Source organism: Eleutherodactylus coqui, chromosome 3, assembly GCF_035609145.1.
Source record: "Eleutherodactylus coqui strain aEleCoq1 chromosome 3, aEleCoq1.hap1, whole genome shotgun sequence".
NCBI lineage: Eukaryota > Metazoa > Chordata > Amphibia > Anura > Eleutherodactylidae > Eleutherodactylus > Eleutherodactylus coqui.
The window spans coordinates 31,674,372-31,699,142 of NC_089839.1; the positions used below are offsets into that span (position 1 = coordinate 31,674,372).

The 24,771-nt window shown below is 46.3% G+C and overlaps 1 protein-coding gene across 1 annotated transcript in view; it reads left to right on the forward strand.

Annotated features, from left to right (window-relative positions):
* Positions 1 to 24,771, forward strand: part of LOC136620118 (zinc finger protein 420-like) — a 401,871-nt gene that overhangs the window by 51,689 nt on the left and 325,411 nt on the right. The window lies entirely within an intron of this gene.

Genomic DNA, 24,771 nt, shown 5'->3' on the forward strand with positions numbered 1-24,771 from the left:
AGGTAGATTTCCCTCGGTATATACGCATGGAGGCGAGGTAGATTCTCCTCGGTATATACGCATGGAGGCGAGGTAGATTCCCCTCGGTATATACGCATCGAGGCGAGGTAGATTCCCCTCGGTATATACGCATCGAGGCGAGGTAGATTCCCCTCGGTATATACGCATCGAGGCGAGGTAGATTCCCCTCGGTATATACGCATCCAGGCGAGGTAGATTCCCCTCGGTATATACGCATGGAGGCGAGGTAGATTCTCTTCGGTATATACGCATAGAGGTGAGGTAGATTCTCCTCGGTATATACGCATAGAGGCGAGGTAGATTCCCCTTGGTATATACGCATGGAGGCGAGGTAGATTCTCCTCGGTATATACGCATGGAGGCGAGGTAGATTCTCCTCGGTATATACACATAGAGGTGAGGTAGATTCCCCTCGGTATATACGCATAGAGGCGAGGTAGATTCTCCTCAGTATATACACACAGAGGTGAGGTAGATTCCCCTCGGTATATACGCATAGAGGCGAGGTAGATTCCCCTCGGTATATACGCATCCAGGCGAGGTAGATTCCCCTCGGTATATACGCATAGAGGCGAGGTAGATTCCCCTCGGTATATACGCATGGAGGCGAGGTAGATTCTTCTCGGTATATACGCATGGAGGTGAGGTAGATTCTCCTCAGTATATACACACAGAGGTGAGGTAGATTCTCCTCGGTATATACACATCGAGGCGAGGTAGATTATTCTCAGTATTTCCCGTTTGTGCGGTACTGATGTGTCATTAGTTACATTACATAGGGGGTCGCTTACTTTTGCGCTTAGCAATGAATAATCAAGATGCGACCGCTTTGCTTTTCCTATTTAGGATGTAAAGAACGGTTGTGATAAATCTGAAGTTTGTAAGACGCTGGGAGGTTAGGAGAATAAGATTAGGTACATTGTGGAGGCCCATAAATGGGTCCTACAAAAGCCCCTGTGTCATTACTTGGCGGCATTTAATTTCTGAAGGGCAAGCAGGGGTTAACCTGCCCTGCAACTGAGCTATTAATAATCTGCCTGGCAATCAGTTAATTCTCATTGGTTGCCGGCAGATTCATCCCTGATAGGACAGCAGCAGAGATGAGCCGAGCAACCTGATAGGCTGTGAAGCCATGAGGTGACAGTACGTGGAAGCCTGTGATTGGAGCGCCCGTTGCCTAGTTACACCAGAGCTGCGCACGGGAGGAGAGAAATAGAAAGCGTGCGTACGCTGTGAACGGCAGTTGGGACAGGCAGTCAGTCCAGCGAGTTCATCAGAGGAGACAGGAGAGAGAGGTTAGTGAGTCCATCAGGGAGTCCATCAGGGAGGGCTTTAGCTGTATATATGCCCAGCTGGGTTCTTCTTTTTCATGCGCAGTACAGATAAAGCAGTGCTGTTGCTAGGCGATGACGGCGATCCCGCGACCCTTCTGCAGTGCTCACTGCGGAAAGGCTGCTGGACAGAAGTCTTCCATTGACTTCAATGAAAGCTGTTGTTGTGCGGAAAACCGTACAGAATGCAGCATGCTGCGAATTTTCTGCCATGAGCGGAAATTTCCGCTCGTTTGCAGGCAGCAGCGGGTCTATGGGCAGTATTGGCTGTGGAGTCCGAGGGCAGCCGCCGGCCCCGGATGCTGCCAATCAAATCCGCCCATATGCAGAAGCCCTTCATCGCATTGAAATCCACACGTATATAAATATATATATTTCTAAGGTGGAAGAAAACCCCGATAGAAAATCTGGAAGGGAGAGACTATGGACAAGGAAGGGGGACCTACCAAAAACACTCAACGCAGAAGCAGCAGACTTTATTTATAGTGATAGTCGATGTGAGTTTAGGGGCGACTCTACCCCCCATGAAAGATGTAGCGCTATTCAGGCCACTATTGGTAGAGCAGTGTGAGCGAATTAATTAGTAAAGCTCTTGTACAAATCAACGTCCCTTACCCCGAGCGCCATTAATCTCAATAGGATTTATGATTCATTCACTTTTATGATTATTTTCTTGGCTCACTTTACTAAAAATGATCGATAGAAAAATTTGTTCCAAAATCACGATTCGTGAAAAAGTTCAGTTTTACGATTAGTTTCATGATTGTATTTCATTTCGTGGCTCGACGCGTTTCCCTATATACAAAGTTCATCAAGAACCGGATGGTTTTACCTAAATTGAATCACACTTATAGAAAGAAGCTCAAAGCTAGGAGTGTAGTTGATAGTAATGCACCGAATCCAATTGCACAGCTGCCAATGTGAGGGCTAGGTAGCCGAGAGTAAGGAGCAATCGGCAGGAGCTGAACTACACCGAGCTACAGAGACCACATAGGATCAGCTCAGATCAGCTCAATAGAGAAGACCCTGCCTATCCAGAGGCTGAAATAGCATAGTAGCATCATAGCAAGATAGCAGCACAAGCAACCTTGAGTATAATACGGAAACCCTCTTCTCAGTGGGCCACCTTAGACATTTCGGCCCCCTAACATTCTACATGATCGCGATATTGAAGCAATGTCATCCTAAATTTGAAGCAGATCCCACGACCTCAGGAATCAGAGACCGTTTAGTCTGGATAGTATTTCTTTTACTCTTAAGAAAATTTTTTTTAACTTTGATGCCAAACTTTTTTTTCCAGACACCTGGGGGCGCTATGGGGGACAAATTTCACTCCCAATCCTTACGCAGGCATGTTTAAGTCCTTGTTTATTACTTTCAACCACCCATGGAGCAGGATTGTCTTATACTCAAGGTTCCTTGATTCATTTGGGACGGGTCTGCCGAAGACTTCCGAATTTTACTACCTACATTAACGGAATCTCCTGGAACCTCGTATTCAGCTGTAAGAGTTCAGATGTTCGTATTGATTTAATACTTAAAGATGATGGGATCACTACGAAAACTTTCTTTAAGAAAGTGGACAATAATTGTCTTCTGAACTATGCACACTATAAGGAATGGCTAGACATCGCCTTTCAGCTAATTTTATAGGATTAGATGGAATTGCAGAAGAGAAGACGACTTTATGGCACAAAGCAGGATCAGAAGAAAACGTTTAATGAGAAAAAGTTATCCGAAACCTCTGATTAAGGCTTCTTTCCCACGGGCATATACCAGCCACCGTTTTCACGGTCGGCCAGTATACGCTACCATCTGTGGCGTTAAAGGGGTTTTGTCATTAAAAGAAAAATTATCTCAACTTACCTATTCCTTCCCTGTCTGTCTCCTTATCACATCTTCTTCTGGTTGAGCTATTCCCGTGCCCCAGATCAGTTCACCGCAGGCTGGGCCCAGCTTGTTATGAAGGCTGTTTTATCACAAACTCCTTCCTACTGGGTCAGTGAAGGTCATATCCCGGTGCTGTAGCTTCACTGCCTAGGAAGGAATTGTAATCTTTTTCAGAGACAGCTCGCATGAGCAATCTCTGAAGAAGATAGGCAGTCCTCCTGCCGACCTGTGAGCTGTGGTAATGTACATTGGCAGACTGCCAACCTAATGGTAACCTCACAGGAAGGAGCAGAATCAGGCAGCTGGAGGTGAAGTGAGCCCCTGGACTGCAGGAGACAGGAGAAGATAAGGGAGGTGAAGATCTGGTAAGTAGACTGATGGGGGAGGAATAGATAAGTAGAGCATTTTTCTTTTTTAGTGACAGAACCCCTTTAAGCTCCTGAATGGGCACACAAATCTATTGTTTGTGTGCCCGTTCATACTGCATGGGCCCCGACGCATATACGCCGAGGCTACCATGCCGTCGCCCATTTCCCCTCCCTCCCCTTCGCAGGCTCAACACTGCTCTCCTCCCCGCTCGCTCTTTGCAATGGGAGGAGGACGGGACGCGGCGGCGCTTAGCTCCGCACTGTCTCCTTCCATTGCTGGCTGTGGACAAGGGGCAGAGCTAGAAGAGCAGAGGGAGGGAGTTTAGCAACGATGCTGCTAAACTCCATCCGACCTCCGGACGCCGTCATGGGCTCCCATAGGAGCCCATACAGCGGCCAACATATTCCGGTCCAAAAGATAGTTCCAGGACTATATTTTGGGCCCGATGTAAAAACGCCCTCGCTGTATTGGGCTGGCTGGGCGCTTTTACATCACAAGAATATGACCATGTGAACTGATACATTGGAATCCAATGCAGAAGACGGCCTCAGGTGCTTGCAGGACCAGAACGCTGTGGGACATCATGGAGGACGGAGGTGAGTAGTTTCATCTCCCCGCACATATCCTATCCTTTAGGGAAGATGAAACTTTAAGTTTATTCAACTTTTTTTTAACTTTTATGCGAACGCTGTTATCCATTGGATAACGACGATTGCGTGATTGGGAGTCGCACACCGCGGCTCTTAGTGACAGCTCAAGGCTATCGCCTACCTCCGGCAGCCCATAGCAGGGAGCTGTCACACTCCAAAACCCTATGGCTTTTATCCACAAGGCGAGCGTGTTTTTATGGCCCTGGAAATTAGAGACCAGACATCCAGGACGTAAAAACACGTATGGTTGGTCACTAAGGGGTTAATATTGGGTTTTTCATGACTTTGTAATTTATTTGATAGAATGCGGCTGTAAATGGCCATACATGGGTCATACCACTCAGATGTTACTTCATAGAATAAACAAACATAGAAGCCATGTGTTAAACGGGTTTATGAAACACAGTGTCCCACACAATGCAGCAATGGTCCGTCAGCCCCATAGAGCAGATCCCACCAAACACCGAGGACCACTTCGAAAAACCTAGAAAACGTGAAATGTATGTATAACGGGGCTTAATGAGGGTTTTAAGAATATTTTGGATTAAACTCGACCTTCTATATGCAGTGTACTAGTTTAGTCAGACATATACTACCGTTCAAAAGTTTGGGGTCACCCAAACAATTTTGTGTTTTCCATGAAAAGTCACACTTATTCACCACCATGCGTTGTGAAATGAATAGAAAATAGAGCCAAGACATTGACAAGGTTAGAAATAATGATTTGTATTTGAAATAACATTGTTTTTACATCAAACTTTGCTTTCGTCAAAGAATCCTCCTTTTGCAGCAATTACAGCATTGCACACCTTTGACATTCTAGCTGTTAATTTGTTAAGGTAAGCTTGTGAAATTGCACCCCACGCTTCTAGAAGCATCTCCCACAAGTTGGATTGGTTGGATGGGCACTTCTGGCGTACCATACGGTCAAGCTGCTCCCACAACAGCTCAATGGGGTTCAGATCTGGTGACTGCGCTGGCCACTCCATTACCGATAGAATACCAGCTGCCTGCTTCTGCTGTAAATAGTTCTTGCACAATTTGGAGGTGTGTTTAGGGTCATTGTCCTGTTGTAGGATGAAATTGGTTCCAATCAAGCGCTGTCCACTGGGTATGGCATGGCGTTGCAAAATGGAGTGATAGCCTTCCTTATTCAGAATCCCTTTTACCCTGTACAAATCTCCCACCTTACCAGCACCAAAGCAACCCCAGACCATCACATTACCTCCACCATGCTTAAAGGGGTTGTCCCGCGGCAGCAAGTGGGTCAATACACTTCTGTATGGCCATATTAATGCACTTTGTAATGTACATTGTGCATTAATTATGAGCCATACAGAAGTTATAAAAAGTTTTATACTTACCTGCTCCGTTGCTAGCGTCCTCGTTCCCATGGAGCCGACTAATTTTCGCCCTCCGATGGCCAAATTAGCCGCGCTTGCGCAGTCCGGGTCTTCTTATCTTCTCAATGGGGCTCCGTGTAGCTCCGTGTAGCTCTGCCCCGTCACGTGTCGATTCCAGCCAATCAGGAGGCTGGAATCGGCAATGGACCGCACAGAAGCCCTGCGGTCCACGGAGACAGAGGATCCCGGCGGCCATCTTCAGCAGGTAAGTATGAAGACGCCGGACCGCCGGGATTCAGGTAAGCGCTGTGCGGGTTGTTTTTTTAACCCCTGCATCGGGGTTGTCTCGCGCCGAACGGGGGGGGGGGGGGGGGGGGGGTTAAAAAAAAAAAAAACAACCCGTTTCGGCGCGGGACAACCCCTTTAACAGATGGCGTCAGGCATGCTTCCAGCATCTTTTCATTTGTTCTGCGTCTCACAAACGTTCTTCTTTGTGATCCAAACACCTCAAACTTGGATTCATCCGTCCACAACACTTTTTTCCAGTCTTCCTCTGTCCAATGTCTGTGTTCTTTTGCCCATCTTAATCTTTTTCTTTTATTGGCCAGTCTCAGATATGGCTTTTTCTTTGCCACTCTGCCCTGAAGCCCAAAATCCCGCAGCCGCCTCTTCACTGTAGATGTTGACACTGGTGTTTTGCGGGTACTATTTAATGAAGATGCCAGTTGGGTACCTGTGAGGCGTCTGTTTCTCAAACTAGAGACTCTAATGTGCTTATCTTCTTGCTTAGTTGTGCAACGCGGCCTCCCACTTCTTTTTCTACTCTGGTTAGAGCCTGTTTGTGCTGTCCTCTGAAGGGAGTAGTACACACCGTTGTAGGAAATCTTCAATTTCTTAGCAATTTCTCGCATGGAATAGCCTTCATTTCTAAGAACAAGAATAGACTGTCGAGTTTCAGATGAAAGTTCTCTTTTTCTGGCCATTTTGAGCGTTTAATTGACCCCACAAATGTGATGCTCCAGAAACTCAATCTGCTCACAGGAAGGTCAGTTTTGTAGCTTCTGTAACGAGCTAGACTGTTTTCAGATGTGTGAACATGATTGCACAAGGGTTTTCTAATCATCAATTAGCCTTCTGAGCCAATGAGCAAACACATTGTACCATTAGAACACTGGAGTGATAGTTGCTGGAAATGGGCCTCTATTCACCTTTGTAGATTTTGCACAAAAAAAACAGGCATTTGCAGCTAGAATAGTCATTTACCACATTAGCAATGTATAGAGTGCATTTGTTTAAAGTTAGGACTAGTTTAAAGTTATCTTCACTGAAAAGTACAGTGCTGTTCCTTCAAAAATAAGGACATTTCAATGTGACCCCAAACTTTTGAACGGTAGTGTAAATATAAGTAGTTACCAGGTTTTTACATGCTGCTTTTAAAGTGAGGCCGCGAGGGGCGTGGCTGGCGGATGGCGGGATAAGTCGCAGGTTAAGCGAGCTCCCGCGTTTACCTCCCTACCTGCAACTTGAGAGGCACCACAAGTAAGCAAAACCGGTCCCCGGACGCCACATGGGCAAGAAGAAGGTACCGAGGTCCCTGTCCTGCACGCCGGCCGGCAGAAGGGGCACACTGGAGAAGTTCCTCGGCGGCGGGGGTGAAGCCGCTGCCGCCGCCGCATCCAAGATGGCGCCGGCTCCCACGAGACTGCAGACACCGGAGCAGCAGAGGAGCGCGGAGCCTCGGCAGCCGCCCGGAGGGCAGATAGAAGACACAAACAGCGGGGGCAGAGCGAACGGAGGCAAATGCAGCGGGAGGGGAAGTCCGCAGACCCGGAATACCGCCGAGCAGGCGCTGCAGGAGGAGGATCCAGGACACGGAGGAACAGTGAGTAACACTGAATACAGCCCCAGCTCCAAGCATGGTTCCCCTCAACACACTCTACAGCCTGGCATAGCTAATGGAAGTGAAAGCCTCTATCTAAAGTATAGCTCCCCCCAATCTATCCTGCAGGCTCACTCAGCGGATGGGGGTGATAGTCCCTGCCCAGAACATGGCTCTCCTCAACCTACTTTACAGTCTCCCACAGCAGATGGGGGTGATAGTCCCTGCCCAGAACATGGCTCTCCTCAACCTACTTTACAGTCTCCCACAGCAGATGGGGGTGATAGTCCCTGCCCAGAACATGGCTCTCCTCAACCTACTTTACAGTCTCCCACAGCAGATGGGGGTGATAGTCCTGCCTGGCTCCACCCCCCTGCATACAGTGCAACAAAAAGCCCACTGCATAGGAGATCTAACGGCTCCCCTGCAATCATAAGCGAAGAGGCTTGGAAGAGTCGTATTATGGCCATACCAACAAAGAATGAACTTGATGAGTTCTTCAAGAGGCTTGAGACATCTAATAAAACAGCGCTAGAAAATATCCACAATGACATACAGCACCTAGGACACAGAATAGTGCAAGTGGAGGAAGTCCAGGAAGGCGCTGCGGTCATACTAGAAACACACAGACAGGCCATTCAGGCACAAGCCGACCAAATCGCCGGTATCATTACACATCTCGACGATTTAGAAAACAGAAACCGTCGTAATAACTTGCGAATAAGGGGCCTCCCAGACGAGATAGAAGGTCAGCACCTGGACTCCTGGGCGCAAGCCTTTTTTCAACAGCTGTTAAACCGCAAAACAGGGGACACCATCGAGATAGATCGGATCCACAGGGCCCTAGGGCCAAAACCTGTGGACCCCAACCGGCCGAGAGATGTAATTTGTAGAGTCCATTTCTTTAGAGACAAAGACGCAATACTGAGAAAGGCTAGAGAAAGAGGAGAGCTGCAACACGACGGCAGACCCATGGTCCTACTGCAGGACCTAGCACGTCATACGCTGCGGATGAGAGGCGCCCTAAGACCCCTATTGACAGCTTTGAAAAACAAAGGAATACCGTATAGATGGGGGTTTCCTTTCTCCCTAACAGCCAGAAAAGAGGGGAAATCCGCAGTGTTTCGATCAATCGGAGACCTCCCCAATTTCCTAGGTACCTTCCAGTTACCAATGATAGCGCTACCAGACTGGCCCACGGTTCCGACGGTATTGGCCCCCACAGCACAGGAACAGTGGCAAAGTGCATGTCCCAAGACAAGGCGGGAGAAGCAAAGGATGACAGACAGGAACACTTAAACTACTGCAAGAGCTCCCAACATACCATGCACTAACGTATGGCCTGCTATACATACCCGTTGTATTTACAGGACTATGTATCTAACCCACACAGGAAACAGCTTGGGAACTACCAGACCGCCAACTCCTCTCAAACCTCCGGTGTTATTGGAGGAGGAGACGAGTCAGACTAGAGACATTCCCTCGGCGTCCAGGGGAGCGGATGGGTTTACCTCCATGAGAAAGACATTACTTGAGACTCCAACATGGAGTACCAGACCAACCCATACGAAAACAGAGTTCAAGTTAATAACGTTGTTTTTCTTTTTCAGCTAGCAAAAGATGACCGGTGCCTCGAGAGCTTTGGACCAGGGCCCAATGATGGGCTGTAGCACCTGCGTAATGGTCGCGTTTTGGGGGGAGGCGTGGGAGCTCGGCACTTGTCTTGGCCGGTACCTATACGTCCCTCCCACAGGGCGACCAGTCACACGTAGTGTGAACCCTGGCAGTAAACATGCCAGTAGTTCTCCCTGATACTCCACGCAGTAGTTCGTTACTGCGCAAGGTTCTTCTCGACGAACCTTTTTTCTTTCTTCTTCTCTCTCTTCTTTTCCCAACCCCGCCCTCTCCCCCTCTACCCAACCCACCCCTCTCCCCTTACCACAACCTGACTGACCTGCAACCACTAACAGACAGCATTTATCTAGACTTGTAGCGACTAGGGCTGACATCACTTTTTGCACTTTTAATGCAAGAGGCCTGAACGGGCCTGCCAAGAGGGGGCAGATCATGGACCACTTCCACCGGAGGGGGGCCATGATTGTCCTCTTTCAAGAGACACATTTCCAGGATACCAAAATACCAAAATGTAGATACCGCCACTACACTACGTGGTACCACAGCCCACACCCGGATAAAAAAGCGGGCGGCACATCAATAGCAATTCATAAAAACCTCCCACATAGACTGATTTCCTCAGAAACGGATAAAAATGGGAGATATGTGTTCCTAAAGATCCAGGTAAACAATGACATAATAACAATTGCAACTGTTTATTTCCCCAATCAGGATCAGAAAAGGTTCGGGGTCCGAGTGCTGGGGGACCTGGCAGTCTTCGCGAGTGGCTCCTCCATTATCCTCGGCGGAGATTTCAACCTAACCATGGATCCGGCAAAAGACTCCTCGGGGGGTAAGTCAGGGGTTCCCCCCTCAGCTAGGCATAGACTCCGTTTAGAACTAGCAAACCTCAAATTAGTGGACTTGTGGAGAACACTACATCCTAGCGAGAGGGATTATAGTTTCCATTCCCCCGCCCATAACAGCTACCATAGATTAGACTATCTATTTGTCTCCCATGGGCTACTAGATAGAAGGCCATCAGCGTCTATGGGTCCCTTCTTGTGGTCTGACCATGCTCCGGTCTGGGGGTCCCTCATCTGGGGACAAGCTGATAGATCGAACCTCACATGGAGACTCAATGATAACCTGTTGGGGGATGGGGCCTGTCTGCAGGACATACAACAGTCAATAGACTCCTTTATAGATACCCATAAAAACGACCCCACACCCGCACCGATTAAGTGGGAGGCTTTAAAGTGTGTTCTCAGAGGGATTTTTATTTCCCACGGGGCACGTTTAAAAAAGACAAGGAATGCAAAGCTAGAGGAACTATTGACGCAGCTCAGCAGTCTAGAAACATCTAATAAAAACTCACCCACAGATGATAAAGCAGCGGAAATATCCGCGATCAGAATTAATATCTTACGCATTCTGGATCAGGCGTCATTATGCCGCAGGGACAAATACAGGGGACTACACTACGAGCTAGGGAACAAATGTGGTAAAGGGTTAGCAAGGGCCCTTAACCCCAGGGAATCACAAACATACGTATTTGAAGTCCACAAACCCGGGAAGGGGATAGTCCACAATAATACAGAAATTTTAGAAAGCTTCCAAGCATATTATCAAGAACTCTATAATTTGGCAGGGGATAGGGGAGATTCCAATAGAAACCCTGATGCAGCAAAGAACACATACGTGTCCGAAAATTCCACCGCCCACATAACGAGTGAAGAGGCGGGGGCCCTGGAAGAGGACTTCACTCTCCAGGAATTAAAAGAATCAATTGCCACAATAAAAATAGGAAAGAGCCCGGGACCTGACGGTCTCACCCCTCGCTTCTACAAGATCTGTATGGAGAAATTGGCCCCTCTGATGCTGGAAGCGTTTAACGCAGTATCCAGGACAACCCCCTTCCCGGCACAGGCCCTACAGGCGATCATAACGGTCCTCCCTAAACCGGGTAAGGACCCGTCATGTTGTGGGAGTTACAGACCAATTTCCTTACTCAATATAGACACCAAACTATTTGCCAAATTAATAGCGAATCGATTAAAAGCTCATATTCCCAACTTAATACATGCAGACCAGGTGGGCTTCGTGCCGGGAAGGGAGGCAGGGGACAATACGGTTAGGACCTTGGCCCTGATCTCGAGAGCGGTAGAGTCTGGTACACCATTATGTTTGCTATCTATTGACGCAGAAAAAGCGTTCGATAGGGTTGACTGGGGGTTCTTGGAGATGACCCTAAAGTAAGTAGGACTAGGCCCCAGATTTCTGGGATGGATTAAAGCGCTATATAGCAACCCGACGGCGAGGATAAGGGTGAACGGCAGACTCTCACAGCAGGTGCAGATCAGAAACGGCACGAGGCAGGGCTGTCCCCTGTCACCGTACTTATATATACTGGTGATGGAGACCCTGGCGAATGCACTCAGGGCCAACCCCAGCATCAGGGGGGTACAAGTAGCAAAAAACGAACAAAAAGTCGCGCTATATGCAGATGATTTATTAATATACCTCTCGAATCCGAGGGTGGCCTTGCCCTGCATCCTTGACGAATTCCGTAAATTTGGACAAGTATCCAACTTTAAAGTGAATCTGAACAAGTCAGAAATACTAAATATCAGTATCCCAGATATAGAAGAGGAGGCACTGAAAGCCTCCTTCCCATTCAGATGGAAGAAGGAAGGAATTAAATATCTGGGCATAAATATTACCCCTAAAACAGAAGACTTGTTCCAAAAAAATTACCAACCGCTGATAGTTAAACTAGAAAAGGACCTGGATAGGTGGCGCAGCGCGCCCCTCTCTTGGTTTGGTAGAATTAGTTCAATCAAGATGAACATCCTCCCCAGGTTTTTGTATGTGCTGCAGACGGTGCCTATTCGTCTACCGGGAACCTACATGAACAGAATAAGGAAACTGATGATGAGGTTCATATGGGGAGGCAGGAAACCTAGGCGCAGCTGGAAGGCCCTCACAGGATCAAAAGATAGAGGAGGTATGGGGATCCCAAATATGGCGCTCTATTACAGAGCTACTCTGACCCGGCGTATACTAGAATTGTTAAATAGTAAGCCACAAAAACGCTGGGTAATAATGGAACAAGACTCGGCCCCATACAGAGGTGCAGGCCTCGTGTGGATCCCTGGTAAAGGGAAACACAAGAAATTGGGACTATCGCCATTCACAGAAGAACTAATCTCAGTGTGGCTGGGAATAGCCTCCGGGATGGGCCTGATCAAGAAACCAGGTCCCTTAACCCCACTAGTGGGCAATGTGGATATACCGACATTTCTCAGGGGTACACCCCTCACAGATATGTTAGCAGAGGACCGCCCCGGAGATATACCCAGAGTGGGGGATATGATCATAGAGGGGGGCATAAAAACCTTGAGAGGGATCTTGGGGGATCGGGGGCCCCCAGCCGGAGCATGGTATCAGTACCTACAATTGAGCCACTATGTCAGATCATTGGGAGATGTCCAGTCGGTGGGGTCAGCACCCACAACGTTTGAAAAACAATTTATCCTCAACTCTAAAGCAAAAAGTAAAATCACCAACCTTTATAGCTTTATGATGGAGGCAGAAACGGGAAGGTGTGGGATAGCACTAGAAAGAGAATGGGCAAGGGAGTTGGGCCACTCACCCGCCGAGGAGGATTGGAGGAAAGCCTACATTCTAACGCATAGAATGAATATAGCAAGCAAATACCAAGAACTCAACTATAAGATCTTAACGAGATGGTACAAAACACCAGAGAGGCTGGCCAGAATCTTCCCCCAGTACTCGGACACCTGCTGGAGATGCCAAAAGGAGAGGGGCACATACACTCACATCTGGTGGTCGTGCACAATGATCGGTCCCCTCTGGCAAGAAATAGGAGCCCTATATTCCTGGATCAGCAGGGAAACTATCCAGCTAACACCAGAAATGGCGTTATTATCAATGATACCGGGGTCGCTGGCGAGGACCAAGAGATCATTGTTAAAGTTCTTTCTACTGGCGACCAGACAAGTGATCCCACTGAAGTGGAGAGAGTCATCGACTCCCTCCAGGTTGATGTGGATAGAAAAACTAGACGAGATCGGGTACATGGAGGAACTATGTGCCAGAGACGAAATACGTCTCAACAAATACCTAGCGACATGGGGTGCTTGGACCACGCAACGAAATACGGTGGAGATCTCCAACTGGGTCCAAAGTGGAACAATCCCCGCCCCCAGGACCAGCATACTTCAAGTTAACTAGAGACAAACAGAGCAGATCGGATTGGAAGGATTGACAGGTCAGTCAACCCCCCCCCCTCCCCCCCTCTCTCCCCGTTCATTCTTCCCCCCCCCCTTTTTCTATACTATTCTCTTTACTATGTCTTCTCTTTATTTGTTACGCGACTCTAGACTTTACTAGAGCCCTAATTGAAAATTAGACTACTTATATATCAAGTTGATAATACTAAATGGTTTACAGATTATTATTAGGTGTATTGTATTGATTGCAAGCAAGAGCTAGACAGATAGTAGTTAATAACAGTTTATTGTCAAAATACATAATTGATTTGATGTTGTAACGTGGCCAGAGTTACTGGCCCCTGACGATATAATCCTATATTCTTGTTAAAATGAAAAATGAATAAATACATTTTGAACCATAAAGTGAGGCCGCCTGCAGACGAGCGGGTCGGATCCGGCAGCGAGAAATCTCGCCGCGCGATCCGACCCCAGAGCCTGCAGGGACGAGCGCGTACTCACCCGCGCCTGGCGGCCCCGGCTCTTTGATGTGCCGGCTGCCGCGCAGCCGGCGCATGCGCCGACCGGAGACGGCGGCCGGGTGAGTGCGTGCCCCGCAGAAAATTAGAATATGCCGCGGTTTGTTTGCCGCGCGAGATTTCGCGCGGCCAAACCGCGGCCGTCTGCATAGGAGTGCGTATTGTAATGCACTCCTATGCAGACTTTCAGCGGCGGAAATCCCGCGGGAAATCCCGCGGCGGGATTTCCGCTCGTCTGCAGGCGGCCTTATATTAATATTCATGCTTTATTATACATTTAATTTTAATAGTTACTACATTGTATTTATTCTGCATTCTGTTATTGTTTTAATGATCAGCCTTTACATATGTATGAAATGTTTTATGATGTAAGGGCAACTTTGTGCATGGGCTTTCAACAAATCTCTGTCCAAATACACTTTGTGCGAGATATACAAACACTACTCTAAAGGACAGCGTCCTGTTGCCATGACAACGTGGAGCGCGCATGCACACTCTCTACTGTCAGCCCACTGTCACTCAGACTGTTTCTCTGGCTGGGGGATGATAGTGCCTAGGTACTCCTTGCGAGGCACCTGGGATCGGGCGGTCAGCGAACCGGGTGCAGGCCCACTTATACCTGGGCCGCTGAAAACTTCCTTCCCTGTTCTAACAGCAGTCAGCCACCCAACACTCTTTCATCAATGGTAAGCATGCAGGTAGATTCTCCTCAGTATATACACACAGAGGGGAGGTAGATTCTCCTCAGTATATATACACAGAGGTGAGGTAGATTCTCCTCAGTATATATACACAGAGGTGAGGTAGATTCTCCTCAGTATATATACACAGAGGTGAGGTAGATTCTCCTCAGTATATATACACAGAGGTGAGGTAGATTCTCCTCAGTATATACACATAGAGGTGAGGTAGATTCTCCTCAGTATATACACATAGAGGTGAGGTAGATTCTCCTCAGTATATACACAGAGGGGTGAGGTAGATTCTCCTCAGTATATACACACAGAGGTGAGGTAGATTCTCCTCAGTATATACACACACAGAGGTGAGGTAGATTCTCCTCAGTATATACACACAGAAGTGAGGTAGATTCTCCTCAGTATATACACATAGAGGTGAGGTAGATTCTCCTCAGTATATACACACAGAGGTGAGGTAGATTCTCCTCAGTATATACACATAGAGGTGAGGTAGATTCTCCTCAGTATATACACATAGAGGTGAGGTAGATTCTCCTCAGTATATATACACAGAGGTGAGGTAGATTCTCCTCAGTATATACACAGAGGGGTGAGGTAGATTCCCCTCGGTATATACACACATCGAGGTGAGGTAGATTCTCCTCAGTATATACACACAGAGGTGAGGTAGATTCTCCTCAGTATATACACACAGAGGTGAGGTAGATTCTCCTCAGTATATATATACAGAGGTGAGGTAGATTCTCCTCAGTATATATATACAGAGGTGAGGTAGATTCTCCTCAGTATACATACACACAGAGGTGAGGTAGATTCTCCTCAGTATATACACACCGAGGTGAGGTTGATTCTCCTCAGTATATACACGTAGAGGTGAGGTAGATTCTCCTCAGTATATACACACAGAGGTGAGGTAGATTCTCCTCAGTATATATACACAGAGGTGAGGTAGATTCTCCTCAGTATATACACAGAGGGGTGAGGTAGATTCCCCTCGGTATATACACACATCGAGGTGAGGTAGATTCTCCTCAGTATATACACACAGAGGTGAGGTAGATTCTCCTCAGTATATACACACAGAGGTGAGGTAGATTCTCCTCAGTATATATATATACAGAGGTGAGGTAGATTCTCCTCAGTATATATACACACAGAGGTGAGGTAGATTATCCTCAGTATATACACACAGAGGGGAGGTAGATTCTCCTCAGTATATACACACAGAGGTGAGGTAGATTCTCCTCGGTATATACACAGAGGGGTGAGGTAGATTCCCCTCGGTATATACACACATCGAGGTGAGGTAGATTCTCCTCAGTATATACACACAGAGGTGAGGTAGATTCTCCTCAGTATATACACACAGAGGTGAGGTAGATTCTCCTCAGTATATACACCTAGAGGTGAGGTAGATTCTCCTCAGTATATACACACAGAGGTGAGGTAGATTCTCCTCAGTATATATACACAGAGGTGAGGTAGATTCTCCTCAGTATATACACAGAGGGGTGAGGTAGATTCCCCTCGGTATATACACACATCGAGGTGAGGTAGATTCTCCTCAGTATATACACACAGAGGTGAGGTAGATTCTCCTCAGTATATACACACAGAGGTGAGGTAGATTCTCCTCAGTATATATATACAGAGGTGAGGTAGATTCTCCTCAGTATACATACACACAGAGGTGAGGTAGATTCTCCTCAGTATATACACACCGAGGTGAGGTTGATTCTCCTCAGTATATACACGTAAAGGTGAGGTAGATTCTCCTCAGTATATACACACAGAGGTGAGGTAGATTCTCCTCAGTATATACACACAGAGGTGAGGTAGATTCTCCTCAGTATATATACACAGAGGTGAGGTAGATTCTCCTCAGTATATACACAGAGGGGTGAGGTAGATTCCCCTCGGTATATACACACATCGAGGTGAGGTAGATTCTCCTCAGTATATACACACAGAGGTGAGGTAGATTCTCCTCAGTATATACACACAGAGGTGAGGTAGATTCTCCTCAGTATATATACACACAGAGGTGAGGTAGATTCTCCTCAGTATATACACCTAGAGGTGAGGTAGATTCTCCTCAGTATATACACACAGAGGTGAGGTAGATTCCCCTTGGTATATACACACAGAGGTGAGGTAGATTCTCCTCAGTATATACACACAGAGGTGAGGTAGATTCTCCTCAGTATATATACACATAGAGGTGAGGTAGATTCTCCTCAGTATATACACAGTGGTGAGGTAGATTCTCCTCAGTATATATACATAGAGGTGAGGTAGATTCTCCTCAGTATATACACACAGAGGTCAGGTAGATTCTCCTCAGTATATACACATAGAGGTGAGGTAGATTCTCCTCAGTATATATACATAGAGATGAGGTAGATTCTCCTCAGTATATACACATAGAGGTGAGGTAGATTCTCCTCAGTATATACACATAGAGGTGAGGTAGATTCTCCTCAGTATATATACACAGAGGTGAGGTAGATTCTCCTCAGTATATACACATAGAGGTGAGGTAGATTCTCCTCAGTATATACACAGAGAGGTGAGGTAGATTCTCCTCAGTATATACACACAGAGGTGAGGTAGATTATCCTCAGTATATACACACAGAGGGGAGGTAGATTCTCCTCAGTATATACACACAGAGGTGAGGTAGATTCTCCTCAGTATATACACACAGAGGTGAGGTAGATTCTCCGCAGTATATACACATAGAGGTGAGGTAGATTCTCCTCAGTATATACACACAGAGGTGAGGTAGATTCTCCTCAGTATATACACAGAGGGGTGAGGTAGATTCCCCTCGGTATATACACACATCGAGGTGAGGTAGATTCTCCTCAGTATATACACACAGAGGTGAGGTAGATTCTCCTCAGTATATACACACAGAGGTGAGGTAGATTCTCCTCAGTATATATACACACAAAGGTGAGGTAGATTTTCCTCAGTATATACACCTAGAGGTGAGGTAGATTCTCCTCAGTATATACACACAGAGGTGAGGTAGATTCTCCTCAGTATATATACACAGAGGTGAGGTAGATTCTCCTCAGTATATACACAGAGGGGTGAGGTAGATTCCCCTCGGTATATACACACATCGAGGTGAGGTAGGTTCTCCTCAGTATATACACACAGAGGTGAGGTAGATTCTCCTCAGTATATACACATAGAGGTGAGGTAGATTCTCCTCAGTATATACACATAGAGGTGAGGTAGATTCTACTCAGTATATACACAGAGGGGTGAGGTAGATTCTCCTCAGTATATACACACAGAGGTGAGGTAGATTCTCCTCAGTATATACACACAGAGGTGAGGTAGATTCTCCTCAGTATATACACACAGAGGTGAGGTAGATTCTCCTCAGTATATACACATAGAGGTGAGGTAGATTCTCCTCAGTATATACACACAGAGGTGAGGTAGATTCTCCTCAGTATATACACATAGAGGTGAGGTAGATTCTCCTCAGTATATACACATAGAGGTGAGGTAGATTCTCCTCAGTATATATACACAGAGGTGAGGTAGATTCTCCTCAGTATATATACACACAGAGGTGAGGTAGATTATCCTCAGTATATACACAGAGGGGTGAGGTAGATTCTCCTCAGTATATACACATAGAGGTGAGGTAGATTCTCCTCAGTATATATACACACAGAGGTGAGGTAGATTATCCTCAGTATATACACACAGAGGGGAGGTAGATTCTCCTCAGTATATACACACAGAGGTGAGGTAGATTCTCCTCAGTATATACACAGAGGGGTGAGGTAGATTGCCCTCGGTATATACACACATCGAGGTGAGGTAGATTCTCCTCAGTATATACACACAGAGGTGAGGTAGATTCTCCTCAGTATATACACACAGAGGTGAGGTAGATTCTCCTCAGTATATATACACACAGAGGTGAGGTAGATTCTCCTCAGTATATACACCTAGAGGTGAGGTAGATTCTCCTCAGTATATACACACAGAGGTGAGGTAGATTCTCCTCAGTATATATACACAGAGGTGAGGTAGATTCTCCTCAGTATATACTCAGAGGGGTGAGGTAGATTCCCCTCGGTATATACACACATCGAGGTGAGGTAGATTCTCCTCAGTATATACACACAGAGGTGAGGTAGATTCTCCTCAGTATATGCACACAGAGGTGAGGTAGATTCTCCTCAGTATATATACACAGAGGTGAGGTAGATTCTCCTCAGTATATATACACACAGAGGTGAGGTAGATTCTCCTCAGTATATACACACCGAGGTGAGGTAGATTCTCCTCAGTATATATACACATAGAGGTGAGGTAGATTCTCCTCAGTATATACACACAGAGGTGAGGTAGATTCTCCTCAGTATATATACACAGAGGGGAGGTAGATTCTCCTCAGTATATATACACAGAGGTGAGGTAGATTCTCCTCAGTATATATACACAGAGGTGAGGTAGATTCTCCTCAGTATATACACACAGAGGTGAGGTAGATTCTCCTCAGTATATATACACACAAAGGTGAGGTAGATTTTCCTCAGTATATACACCTAGAGGTGAGGTAGATTCTCCTCAGTATATACACACAGAGGTGAGGTAGATTCTCCTCAGTATATATACACAGAGGTGAGGTAGATTCTCCTCAGTATATACACAGAGGGGTGAGGTAGATTCCCCTCGGTATATACACACATCGAGGTGAGGTAGGTTCTCCTCAGTATATACACACAGAGGTGAGGTAGATTCTCCTCAGTATATACACATAGAGGTGAGGTAGATTCTCCTCAGTATATACACATAGAGGTGAGGTAGATTCTACTCAGTATATACACAGAGGGGTGAGGTAGATTCTCCTCAGTATATACACACAGAGGTGAGGTAGATTCTCCTCAGTATATACACACAGAGGTGAGGTAGATTCTCCTCAGTATATACACACAGAGGTGAGGTAGATTCTCCTCAGTATATACACATAGAGGTGAGGTAGATTCTCCTCAGTATATACACACAGAGGTGAGGTAGATTCTCCTCAGTATATACACATAGAGGTGAGGTAGATTCTCCTCAGTATATACACATAGAGGTGAGGTAGATTCTCCTCAGTATATATACACAGAGGTGAGGTAGATTCTCCTCAGTATATATACACACAGAGGTGAGGTAGATTATCCTCAGTATATACACAGAGGGGTGAGGTAGATTCTCCTCAGTATATACACATAGAGGTGAGGTAGATTCTCCTCAGTATATATACACACAGAGGTGAGGTAGATTATCCTCAGTATATACACACAGAGGGGAGGTAGATTCTCCTCAGTATATACACACAGAGGTGAGGTAGATTCTCCTCAGTATATACACAGAGGGGTGAGGTAGATTGCCCTCGGTATATACACACATCGAGGTGAGGTAGATTCTCCTCAGTATATACACACAGAGGTGAGGTAGATTCTCCTCAGTATATACACACAGAGGTGAGGTAGATTCTCCTCAGTATATATACACACAGAGGTGAGGTAGATTCTCCTCAGTATATACACCTAGAGGTGAGGTAGATTCTCCTCAGTATATACACACAGAGGTGAGGTAGATTCTCCTCAGTATATATACACAGAGGTGAGGTAGATTCTCCTCAGTATATACTCAGAGGGGTGAGGTAGATTCCCCTCGGTATATACACACATCGAGGTGAGGTAGATTCTCCTCAGTATATACACACAGAGGTGAGGTAGATTCTCCTCAGTATATGCACACAGAGGTGAGGTAGATTCTCCTCAGTATATATACACAGAGGTGAGGTAGATTCTCCTCAGTATATATACACACAGAGGTGAGGTAGATTCTCCTCAGTATATACACACCGAGGTGAGGTAGATTCTCCTCAGTATATATACACATAGAGGTGAGGTAGATTCTCCTCAGTATATACACAGAGGTGAGGTAGATTCCCCTCAGTATATATACACAGAGGTGAGGTAGATTCTCCTCAGTATATATACACAGAGGTGAGGTAGATTCTCCTCAGTATATATACACATAGAGGTGAGGTAGATTCTCCTCAGTATATACACAGAGGTGAGGTAGATTCTCCTCAGTATATACACATAGAGGTGAGGTAGATTCTCCTCAGTATATATACACAGAGGTGAGGTAGATTCTCCTCAGTATATACACATAGAGGTGAGGTAGATTCTCCTCAGTATATACACACAGAGGTGAGGTAGATTCTCCTCAGTATATACACAGAGGGGTGAGGTAGATTCTCCTCAGTATATACACATAGAGGTGAGGTAGATTCTCCTCAGTATATACACAGAGGGGTGAGGTAGATTCTCCTCAGTATATACACATAGAGGTGAGGTAGATTCTCCTCAGTATATATACACATAGAGGTGAGGTAGATTCTCCTCAGTATATACACATAGAGGTGAGGTAGATTCTCCTCAGTATATACACAGAGGGGTGAGGTAGATTCTCCTCAGTATATACACATAGAGGTGAGGTAGATTCTCCTCAGTATACATACACAGAGGTGAGGTAGATTCTCCTCAGTATATACACATAGAGGTGAGGTAGATTCTCCTCGGTATATACACACACACAGGTGAGGTAGATTCTCCTCGGTATATACACACAGAGGTCAGGTAGATTCTCCTCGGTATATACACATCGAGGCGAGGTAGATTATTCTCAGTATTTCCCGTTTGTGCGGTACTGATGTGTGTCATTAGTTACATTACATAGGGGGTCGCTTACTTTTGCGCTTAGCAATGAATAATCAAGATGCGACCGCTTTGCTTTTCCTATTTAGGATGTAAAGAACGGTTGTGATAAATCTGAAGTTTGTAAGACGCTGGGAGGTTAGGAGAATAAGATTAGGTACATTGTGGAGGCCCATAAATGGGTCCTACAAAAGCCCCTGTGTCATTACTTGGCGGCATTTAATTTCTGAAGGGCAAGCAGGGGTTAACCTGCCCTGCAACTGAGCTATTAATAATCTGCCTGGCAATCAGTTAATTCTCATTGGTTGCCGGCAGATTCGGCCCTGATAGGACAGCAGCAGAGATGAGCCGAGCAACCTGATAGGCTGTGAAGCCATGAGGTGACAGTACGTGGAAGCCTGTGATTGGAGCGCCCGTTGCCTAGTTACACCAGAGCTGCGCACGGGAGGAGAGAAATAGAAAGCGTGCGTAGGCTGTGAACGGCAGTTGGGACAGGCAGTCAGTCCAGCGAGTTCATCAGAGGAGACAGGAGAGAGAGGTTAGTGAGTCCATCAGGAGGGCTTTGGCTGTATATATGCCCAGCTGGGTTCTTCTTTTTCATGCGCAGTACAGATAAAGCAGTGCTGTTGCTAGGCGATGACACGGATCCCGCGACCCTTCTGCAGTGCTCACTACGGAAAGGCTGCTGGACAGAAGTCTTCCATTGACTTCAATGAAAGCCGTTAGTGCGGAAAACCGTACATAATGCAGCATGCTGCGATTTTTCTGCCATGAGCGGAAATTTCCGCTCGTTTGCAGGCAGCAGCGGGTCTATGGGCAGTATTGGCTGTGGAGTCCGAGGGCAGCCGCCGGCCCCGGATGCTGCCAATCAAATCCGCCCGTGTGCAGAAGCCCTTCATCGCATTGAAATCCACACGTATATAAATATATATATTTCTAAGGTGGAAGAAAACCCCGATAGAAAATCTGGAAGGGAGAGACTATGGACAAGGAAGGGGGACCTACCAAAAACACTCAACGCAGAAGCAGCAGACCTAATTTATAGTGATAGTCGATGTGAGTTTAGGGGCGACTCTACCCCCCATGAAAGATGTATCACTATTCAGGCCACTATTGGTAGAGCAGTGTGAGCGAATTAATTAGTAAAGCTCTTGTACAAATCAACGTCCCTTACCCCGAGCGCCATTAATCTCAATACGATTTATGATTCATTCACTTTTATGATTATTTTCTTGGCTCACTTTACTAAAAATGATCGATAGAAAAGTTAGTTCCAAAATCACGATTCGTGAAAAAGTTCAGTTTTACGATTAGTTTCATGATTGTATTTCATTTCGTGGCTCGACGCGTTTCCCTATATACAAAGTTCATCAAGAACCGGATGGGTTTATCTTAATTGAATCACACTTATAGAAAGAAGCTCAAAGCTAGGAGTGTAGTTGATAGTAGTGCACCCAATCCAATTGCACAGCTGCCAATGTGAGGGCTAGGTAGCCACCAGTAAGCAGCAATCGGCAGGAGCTGAACTACACCGAGCTACAGAGACCAATCGTAAAATGTTCTAGCTTCCCTTTCTAGAACAACCAGGTCCAAATCAGCTCAATTGTGAGAGAACCCACAAGATACAGATCAGCTCAATAGAGAGGACCCTGCCCAGCGAGAGGCTGAAATAGCATAGTAGCATCATAGCAAGATAGCAGCACCAGCAACTCTGAGTATAATACGGAAACTCTCTTCTCAGTAGGCCACCTTAGACATTTCGGCCCCTTAACATTGCGGCCCCTAGAGACAGCTCCAGGCTATCGCCACCTTCTGGCCGCCGTTAGCAGGGAGCTGTCACACTCCAAAACCCTATGGCTTTTATCTACAAGGCGAACGTGTTTTTATGGCCCTGGGGATTAGAGACCAGACATCCAGGATGTAAAAACACGTATGGTTGGTCACTAAGGGGTTAATATTGGGTTTTTCATGACTTTCTAATTTATTTGATAGAATGCGGCTGTAAATGGCCATACATGGGTCATACCACTCAGATGTTACTTCATAGAATAAACAAACATAGAAGCCATGTGTTAAACGGGTTTAGGAAACACAGTGTCCCACACAATGCAGCAATGGTCCGTCAGCCCCATAGAGCAGATCCCACCAAACACCGAGAACCACTTTGAAAAACTTAGAAGGCATGAGGCACTAAGGGTAACTCCACATTTTATATTTCAATTTACCCCCAGAATGTAGGCTGCAGCCCCTTCTTAGCCTTAAAGGCATGCTCCATCCCTGCAGTCCATGGCCGCTTCCTTATGTACTTTACAGCTTTTTTGTATATGCATACCGAGGCGAGGTAGATTCCCCTCAGTATATACGCATCGAGGCGAGGTAGATTTCCCTCGGTATATACGCATCGAGGCGAGGTAGATTCCCCTCGGTATATACGCATAGAGGCGAGGTAGATTCCCCTTGGTATATACGCATGGAGGCGAGGTAGATTCTCCTCGGTATATACGCATGGAGGCGAGGTAGATTCTCCTCGGTATATACGCATGGAGGCGAGGTAGATTCTCCTCGGTATATACGCATGGAGGCGAGGTAGATTCTCCTCGGTATATACGCATGGAGGCGAGGTAGATTCTCCTCGGTATATACGCATGGAGGCGAGGTAGATTCCCCTCTGTATATACGCATCGAGGCGAGGTAGATTCCCCTCGGTATATACGCATCCAGGCGAGGTAGATTCCCCTCGGTATATACGCATAGAGGCGAGGTAGATTCCCCTTGGTATATACGCATGGAGGTGAGGTAGATTCTCCTCGGTGTATACGCAGGGAGGCGAGGTAGATTCTCCTCGGTATATACGCATAGAGGTGAGGTAGATTCTCCTCAGTATATACACATAGAGGTGAGGTAGATTCTCCTCAGTATATACACACAGAGGTCAGGTAGATTCTCCTCAGTATATACACACAGAGGTGAGGTAGATTCTCCTCAGTATATACACATAGAGGTGAGGTAGATTCTCCTCAGTATATACACATAGAGGTGAGGTAAATTCTCCTCAGTATATACACACAGAGGTCAGGTAGATTCTCCTCAGTATATACACACAGAGGTGAGGTAGATTCTCCTCAGTATATACACATAGAGGTGAGGTAGATTCTCCTCGGTATATACACACACACAGGTGAGGTAGATTCTCCTCGGTATATACACATAGAGGCGAGGTAGATTCTTCTCAGTATTTCCCGTTTGTGCGGTACTGATGTGTGTCATTAGTTACATTACATAGGGGGTCGCTTACTTTTGCGCTTAGCAATGAATAATCAAGATGCGACCGCTTTGCTTTTCCTATTTAGGATGTAAAGAACGGTTGTGATAAATCTGAAGTTTGTAAGACGCTGGGAGGTTAGGAGAATAAGATTAGGTACATTGTGGAGGCCCATAAATGGGTCC